Source organism: Crocuta crocuta, unplaced genomic scaffold, assembly GCF_008692635.1.
Source record: "Crocuta crocuta isolate KB4526 unplaced genomic scaffold, BGI_CrCroc_1.0 scaffold164, whole genome shotgun sequence".
NCBI classification, from domain to species: Eukaryota; Metazoa; Chordata; class Mammalia; order Carnivora; family Hyaenidae; genus Crocuta; species Crocuta crocuta.
Window position 1 is genome coordinate 3,469,938 of NW_027530016.1, and position 9,152 is coordinate 3,479,089.

Here is a 9,152-nt window from a genome sequence, read left to right on the forward strand (position 1 = left end):
TTCCTCTTTCCCTCTTACTGCCCTTTAACACTTTTCAAATCTTTCCATTTGCTTGAGAATCTGAACATTTACAGATCTCCCTTATCCACATATTATCTTGTATGTCCCTTTTTCTTTTCCCAGATTTATGTGCTATTGTGTCTCCTGGGTCACTCCCGGTGCTTTACCCACTCAACACACGTTTGTTGCACATAGACTCGGTCCCAGGGAACAGGACAATCCTACCCCTGGAGTAGGAAGAACAGATCCGAACATATTTTCTTGAGGTTTGAGAATGTGCCCGTCACATTCATAAGAGCTGTTTCACTTAACCTTCATACCCACTCTCAAGGTGTGCTCTAGGATAAACCCCCCACCCACTCACCATTCTTACAGACAAAAGAACTAAGGCTTAGAGAGCATAAGTCTTGGCCTCAAGGTCACACAGCTAGCTGATGGACAGCTGGGGTCTGAACCCAGGTGTCTGACTCCAGAGCACACTCGTTTCACCTCGATGCCATGGCCCTCCCGGGGACGTAATCTACAGCCCATTCTAATCTGTGCAGGGATGAGCCGTTTTTCTCCAAATAGAAGCCAAATTATTTAGGAACAATAAAACAAACAAACAAAAACCTTTCTAGGCTTGGAGTCTCTGCCAATAACTGGACGCCCTTGAGAAAAATCACTCCCTTTTTCTTGGCTTCCATTTCTTCTGCTGTAACACGGGAGGGCAGGACTAGTGGCTTTATACGGTCCCGCTAAGCTCTGCTGTTCTTCTAATTAACCAGACACATCTGCAGCCCCATTTCGGAGAACCGTTTGCTTTGCGGCCCAATCGAACTAGAGAAGGAAAGCCAGGGAAGACAAAACACTCACCCAGTGAGAAGAAATGTCCCCAAATCTTTGTGGCTGGTGTTTCTGTCAAAATGGGTCTTTCAGTGTTGCAGACTCTGTATTGAAACCATCTAGTGCTGGCACCAGGGGTAAAGAGAAGCAAGCCAATGATTTTGTCCATACCCATAGCATGAGTGTACAAGCCAGGATGAACCCTGATATAAACCATCAGCTTTGAGTGATAATGATGTGTCAATGTAGGCTCACTGGTTGTAACAAATGTAGCACTCTGATGCAGGATGTTGATCGTGGGGAAGGCTGTATCTATGTGGAGGCAGAGGGTATATGGAAACCCTGTCTTTTCTGCTCAATTTCGCTGTGCCACTAAGACTGCTCTGGAAAATAAAGGAAATAATTCAGCAAATATATTTTTAATTGAACCGAATTTTCTGCACAACCCTCACACACTTGTAAATCTGTGTCTGACTTCCAGCTTGGGGTTTTCCATAAACCCTGCTTTCTTTGACAACTAAGTCAGTAGGCCGACAGGGAAGAATAAAAGCAATTAAGGAAGACAGTGGTGTGTCTGACTTGGTCTTTCCTCTATCTTAGTCCTGAGTTTTAGGGGGTTCAAGACGGCATGAACCTCAGTGGAGGCAGCCCACTTCCCCAGCGATGGTAACTGTACCCCAAGGTAGCATAAAACTTTGATCCGCCAGAATGCTGTGCTAAAGGACCAGGATTCTAGTTCATTGGTTCTATGACCCGTGAGAATGTACTTCTTCCCAAGTCTGCCCTCCTTGCAAGAAAGCACAACATCTGTTGTTGCGGTGACCTTGGCATGGGTTTCTGGGGCCCATTGCTACAGGAATAAATGTTAGAATCCACTGTAAACGCTGCTGCTGGGAAAGGACAAATATCTAGAGGAGCCGAGGCCCTAGGCTGACAAAGGGACAACAGAAAGTCCCTTGTAGTTGGTTAGAAGGAAGGATGATAAGAAAGGAGGAAGAGAGGGTCAGAGGAGGCCGGAGGTAAACCTCAGATCCTTCACCATCATGAACCTCACAAACCAAGTGTTGGATCCTCCCTGACATCCTCTGTGGAGGCCATTTCCTGGGTTGTAAAGATCTAGGCCTTGTACAGGTACATTCAGACCACATGGGAAGTCCAAGGATCACCCTATACTAGTGTCTATTTCAAATGCCGTCTTCACCATCAGTCTGTCCTAATCACCCTAAGCAGAGGCAATCTCTACCCTGACTGATCATCTCGCCATGGTTTTACCTTTGTTTCTTGGAGCCCAGAAAAGTCAGGAGGGAGTTTCAAGAAACTCCTTGGGGCCCTTGGGTGGCTCAGTCGGTTAAGTGTCCGACTTCGGCTCAGGTCATGATCTCACGGTTCGTGAATTCAAGCTCCACAAGGGGCTTTGTGCTGACAGCTCAGAACCTGGAGCCTGCTTCGGCTTCTCTGTCTCCCTCTCTCTCTGCCCCCTCCCGCTCACGTTCTGTCTCTCTCAAAAATAAACAAACATTTAAAAAAGTTAAAAAAAAGGAACTCCTTGATGAGCGTGTGGAAGGCCCAGAGGGGAAGGGCCCCAGAATAGCTTCACTTTTGCCCTTCACAGACACCGGGGCCCTCCTTACAATGCCATTTAAACAGGCCACAAATGTATAGGAAATACCAATATTATATCAAATAGTGAAATATCAATATTACTGGGCCATCCATCCCAGAGAACCCAGATGATCTCAACTGAGATACATGTCGTCCTTGTCAGAGAGCACATCAGGGTACACGTCCTTATCGGCCTTTGGACAATATCCTGGAGTTGACATTTATCATACATTGCCTATATTTGTGTTACTCGTGCACTTGTTTTTATTACCTCTATGAATTTCGAATGGCTTAAGTGTAGGAAGCATATTCTTTGCATCCCTTAGACTACCTGCCCCAGTGCCCTACACTCTGGTGCTCAACAAAGAGAAGTTGAATGCCAGTCAGAATGTCAGATCACATTCCCTAGCAAGCCGACTTTATGGAATGAATGTGCTAAATTCTTATCTTTGCTTTCTAGACAGATGCACGGGCAGAAGCAACTTGAAAAGAGGACTTGCCAAACCAAACAGGAAGTCTTAGACCCCTGTCGGAGAACAGAGATTTTAATATTGTACGACAGAGGAGGCACCTACCTTAGAGAAAGCTCAGCATTCAGTATTCACTTGTGTTAATCTCAGTGTTTCTGGGCTAAGGGGCAAAGCATAGTGTGGGGTCACCACATGTTGACTCTTAAATGGGTACCTAATTTGCACACCATGTCCTTCCGCTCAGACAAGTCACCTAACCACAGTCAGGGGCACCGAGATGTCACTGGAATATCAAGATGAAGGCCTCTGGAATACAGTTTCCATATTTAGTCCAGCACGTTTGGAAAGATGAGAGAAATATAGGTCAGCCCGAGAGGAGTGCCAGCAGTATTGGCCTGATTTCTTGGCACAGAATGGCTGCCTAATAAATATGTGCTGGATGTGTGAAATGGCCCCCCTCCCCTCCTGCTCCAACCTGTTCCGTCAGTAGACAGCTCAGGGTGCTCACAGGGCCACTAACCCAAGACATTAACTGAAATGGTCAGTTTCATTTCCTGCTCATCTTACAATCACTGATATATCTCTGTAATGTTCATTTTGGCAGGCAGAAATTGGATGAACATAGAAACTTTGACAATACAGTGGTCTGGACTTGCTAGCAGATAGACACGTGAAGACGATGCAGAGAAAGAATTAGTCGGGATCGAAATCTCTACGAATCCAGTTATCACTATCCGCACGACCTTGCGTGAATCACAGACCCTCCTCTAACTCATTCATGAAGGCGTGGTTTTATTCAACCAACATTCACTGGGTGTCCTGCACGGTGCATAAGCACTGAGGAATCATTTATTCATTCAACAAATACCTAGGAAGTCTCTACTACATGCGAAGCACCTAATCAGGTCGTTGGGATGCAGCAGGGAATAGAACAGGCAAACTTTCTGCCCTCTCAGAGGAGGGGAGAGTAGAGTGATACAGGGTGGGGGAGGAGATAATCAACAAATAAATATACGGTATGTTGGGTGTGTGTGGGGGGGAAGATAACTGACAAATAAATACACAATATGTTGAGTGATAAACGCCAGGAAGGATAAAGGCAGTAAAGAGATAAAAAGGGCCACGAGTAGTATTTTATATAGAAGGTCCAAGAAGGACTCTGGGGAGCTACGCTGGAGCGGAGGCCTGAGAAAGCTAAGGAGGGAGGCATACAAGTATCTGGAGAAAGAGAACACCACAAAGAGCACGATAGGAATGACTCATGAACACAAAAGCCTTTTAAATTGCCCCAAATCCCTTCTGGAAGGAGAGGTGAAGTGTGAATCAATCGTCAGGGCTTTACCTACCCAACACGGACCAAGGACCTAAGAGGGGAAAGAAATGGAATGAAAGGAAAGGGTTCTGTAAGGCAAAGCAGGCTATCTGTACATAAGGTAAGGCCATTTATTAGTCACTGGTTTCCCGGCAAAAATCGAATGTTCAAATAATCTCTATTTGAAGGCTTTATCCACAAATAAAATCGAGGCTGCCTGAGTTCAAAAACTAATTCAGATGCTGAGAGAGTCCCAGGATTTGGCAGTATCTGTGAGTGACTGTCTAACCCTGCACAGAACTGCAGGCTAGGCCTGCAGGCTACATGCTGCCGTAGCCTCAGAGTATACCATTTCCTGCTGCCTTTGATTAGGTGAAATAGTGACATTCTTTATTTACAAGGAAATCACTGGCTTGAAAATTCCTTAACTTTCACTGACTGTTTAACCAAATTCATTAGCGTGGGTTACCTTTATTTCCAGGACTGCCAAAACTAATTGGGGAGCGAAGAGAGGAATCCGCCAATTACAGGGACCTTCTCGTTCAAAATGTTCTAACGTTCCAGTTTCTCTTACATTCTGCCTTACATCTAACTTAGGGGGATAATCGGGAACATGCACACACAAATTCAGTCTGAATGTGGCATTTTGGAGGAAAACCCCAGCTGGGTACACAAGAGTGTGTTTCAGCTTTGCTAGAAGAGAAGTAGTTACGCATTATCCATGGACTATAAAGACATTTTTTGTGAGCCTTACTTTTAAATGTTTGAATTTCAGAACTTAAAATGTTCCATGTGTTTAGTATTTCTGCTCAGCTCCACGAAAGAAAAGTGGTCAAAAATCCAGTCTCAGCATATGTGTGGTGTATTTCAGGAATGTTTAATATATTATTATTTCTGGAGCTATGGAGTTTGTGAACACGGCTTTTACGTTCATTACGGGTTGTCGCCAGGGGGTCATTGATTGAGTACCTACTATGCACCAGGCCCCATTTTACAAAGGAAAGATACAAGAGCAAATAAAGCCCACGCATCAGACAAAACAGGCCATAAATGAATATATACATAAATATAGTATAATGTCAGGTAATGAAGAAATCCTTCTTGCTTTAAGCCCAGGATGGCAATGTGGGTGGGGCTGCTATTTTAGAGAAAAAGCCTCTCCCCTGAAGTCTCATTTGAATAAAGGCCTTAATGGATCATCTGGTTATCTGGGGAAGAAGTGTCCGAGCAGATGGAGTGCCCCAGGCCCTGCTGGAGTTCCTGGAAAAGCCTGAAGGCCATGTGCAGTGAGAGGGATAGCTAGTAATCGGAAATGAGGTCTTACAGGAAGCCATATGTCAAAGGGTTCCTGGTGGCCCCGAAGTGAAAGGGCCACTGAGCCCAGCTTAATTTTCTGGAGGTTCAAACATATATAATGAATTGCAACGAGAGAGCCTGCTACCAAACTCCGATCTCATTAAGTTTCACTTTACCCCATATCAAAATGGCATATTTGGTGTTTTATCGCCCGGGGCCCATTTACCTATGCCTTTCTCCTGCCTGAAATGCCCTTCTTGACTCCTCTCCCTATTTACTCTCTCCCATATTTCAAAGCGTAACTGTAGCTCTGCCTCCTGTGAAGGATGTCCCCCTACCTGGGGATGGCTGACCTTGAGAGGCTCTGACACCGGAGGCTTTTCCGGGACTTCTTACCACTTGTAGACTGGCATTCCGGGGAACTCTGGGGTGGAGAGCTGGAGCGCTGGTGTGCCGTTCTCTGTGTGTGTCTTTCACACAAGCATATTCCTAGGTACCACGAGATTTAAAATGAACCTCTGACTTTTTTTAAAAAAGGCTGATGGGGCGCCTGGGTGGCTCAGTCAGTTGAGCGTCCGACTTTGGCTCTGGTCATGATCTCATGGTTCGTGGGTTCGAGCCCCAAGTCGGGCTCTGTGCTGAGAGCTCAGAGCCTGGAACCTGTCTGCGGATTCTGGGTCTCCCTCTTTCTCCGACCCTCCCCTGCTCACGCTGTCTCACTCTCTCTCAAAAATAAATAAAACATTAAAAAAATTTTTTTTTAAAGATTGAGAACCACTACCTTTGACCAGTGCTTCTCAAACATCACATGTGCACACGAAGCATCTACATTCCATTAAAATGAAGATGGCAAGTCAGTAGCCCTGGAGTGAGGCTTGGGGCTGCTGGTCCCACGGCCACACTTGGTGGCATGATGGTCCCCGCCAGCACTGGCTTGCACACACTGGCATGTCGCTCTGCCCCTTGAGTAGACTGCAGGAGAGCACAAGAGTGCTGCTAACGCTTCTTGGCTCTTCTCCCACCATTGGGACTAATAGAAGAATATGGACTGTCAAGCCTGCCAGATGCTTGCTCTACAGATAGCAGTGTGTTAATTGAACCTGATAGAGTATCTTCTCTACGTCTACTTCCTTAGTCTCGCTTAGGCTTCTAAGGTTACCACCAGTTTTTCAAGGCTCAACTTTTCTGTAATTCAGAGCAGAATCCCAGAACCCTTAAAATCTTCCTCGGACGATCCCTTTCTTCCCCCCTAAGTGAAATAAAGATCCATTGTACCTAAAAGCCTTCAGAGTTAGTACACGAAATGTACTCATTTGGAAGGATAATTCACTGTGTATGTAAGTGCACTCTCCCTGAGGATGTTCAGTATCGAGAAGATGGCCAGTACAAATAAATTAATGTGGAGTATCAAAGAGACCAGGATAAATCAAATCAGCACCACTGGCCCTTGAAGGGGCAGGTTCTGGGTAAACCGTTTAGAGCCCGGGGATGGGAAATCTCACAAAGGGTAGAGAGAGAGTTTCTAGAAGGTGAGGAATGGTGTAGGAAAATGAAAATGGTGTTTGGGGATAAAATAGCTACCCCAAACAACCTGGCACTCTACATTTGCACAAGCTATAAAAGAAGTTATTTACTTAGTCATGTGGAAGGAAAGTGTTTTTAACAGCAGCTAACTATAGAGCAAGTGAAAAAAAATTTTTTTACACATAAGACATATGTGTGAAGAATGTCTTCGTGTGTAAAAAAGGAATTTTTCATGTGGTATTTAATAAATATATACACATATTATTTGTACTTATAAAAATACCACATGCAATGAAAACTATGCATAAATATTTGTAAAAATCCCTTTATCTAAGTAGGCCAGTAACATTTAATATTTTTCAATAAATCCATACATAAAATATATACATTAGTGCCAAATGGAACATATATTTTGAAATATGAACCCCGAGCAAAACTCTTAGGAATCTGGAGTAAAATCCAGGTACCTGCCAAAGGAAACCTTGGAGCAGCCGTCATTTGAAGAAAAGAAACAACGCAGGGTCTGTTATCTCCCTGGACTGCTTTGCTGGTCAGATTTCTAACATCACTTCGGCTGAGTTTTGTATTTGACTTCCAGCCTCACGGCCATTTGACCTGCCAACTATTATTTTCGTTGAGGGTTTTACCACTCCACCCAAGTCCTTCGCTTTCCAGAGCAGTTGCGTCCGTTTCCTTTTCACTTCACCTTAACGTCAGCCCTCGTTTACCACGCAAGCTTTAAGTGCATCCTCTACGGGTTCAGACCCGGGGGCTTGGCGCCGAGGACCTGGAGCTGACAGCGCTCTGGAAAGTCAAGGTCCTCTGCAATGATCTGCTTTGTGCCAGGATTTCCGTCCAACCTGAGAGTCCCAGAGCCCTGTCCAGGCCCGGAGCCCCCCATCNCACCCGTCTGCCCCCGCTTCAGGCAAGTCTCTTTAGGGACCCCGCGGGAGAGGAAACACCTCCCCCTGGACTGGAAAAACCTGCAGCGTCGGCTGTTCGCGTGCCCACTTGCTCAGCCCGCAGCCCCAGGCGTCTCCAGTGCGCCAAATCCACTCTCCGGGTTTTGGCAGCAGCTCCAAAGGGAGCGAGCTGGAAACTGACAAAACACCACCTTTCCCCGGAGCCGGGGCTACGGCCGGCTGCGCGACCCGCGGCCGGGGAGGGTCGGCGCGGTCAGGTGGCCCCGCTTCCCCGAGAGTCAACCCGCCCGCTGCGCCCTAGCTTCGCCGGGCTAGATCGGCTTCTTGGGACGAGGAGAGGTGGGCGCAAGAGGTTTAGTGCAGGTGTCCAGGGAGCGGGCGGAGTCCCTTTGTCCTCGGGCACCCAGGAGCTAGCACCCCGGGGGTCCCTCTTTGAGGAAGGTCGCGCGAACTTCCCGCGACCTGTCTTTGTGCGGAGGGAGCCCCACGCAGCTTTTCGGGGGGANGCACCTTCTTTCCCGGCTGCGGCCGGAGTCTACACCCGCAGGAGCGGGGGCCGCGCCTGGAGACCCGCCGCCTCGCGCGCCTTTACGCCGACTCGGAGTGAATAGTGCTGTGAGGTGCCGCGCGGGCCGCCCCGGCAGGATCTGCGGGTAACGGGCTGGGACTGCGTGAGTCCTCGGGAGGCGTCCGTGCGGGGCGTCCCGCCCAGGGGCAGCGACTGGGATCGTCGGGGCTGCTGGTGAGTTGCTGCCTGCCCTGGGCTCCTTCCTCTCAGCCTGTGAGTCTGTGGGACCCGCGGTCGTGGCCGCTTCCGGCGTGCGCGGGGGGCTAGGCTTGGAAACGCACAGGGAGCGGCGGATGCCGAGAGCATCGCCTTCCCAGCTGGTGTCCAAAGGACCAAAGGGGACGTAAAGCAGCCCGGGAGGGTTCGGGTGGCACGATCGAGACGCACAGCTCCACCATTTGTGCCCACCGCTTTTCAGGGTGGGGCTGCACTGCGCCCTCCGAGCTATTTTGACAGCCATTCTGGGCGCATATTGCATTTTTCCATCTCAGAACAAGCTGCACATGGCTACCGCCCCCCTCCCATCGTGGATTGGCACCAGGGCGGCGCATGGGTGCCCCGTGCAGATCTGCGGTGGCGGTACCCGCCGGGTGCCCTCTCTCTTGACGGGGCATTGTGGCTGGGGCACCAAC

The 9,152-nt window shown here is 48.1% G+C and overlaps 1 protein-coding gene across 1 annotated transcript in view; it reads left to right on the top strand.

The window, feature by feature from the left end:
* The first annotated feature begins 8,464 nt into the window (after positions 1-8,464).
* CDC42EP3 (CDC42 effector protein 3) overlaps positions 8,465-9,152 on the top strand; it is a 24,712-nt gene continuing 24,024 nt past the window's right edge. The window contains exon 1 of the mRNA XM_077764260.1: positions 8,465-8,694. The gene's annotated coding sequence lies outside the window, so the exon portion shown is untranslated. The remainder of the gene's footprint in view (positions 8,695-9,152) is intronic.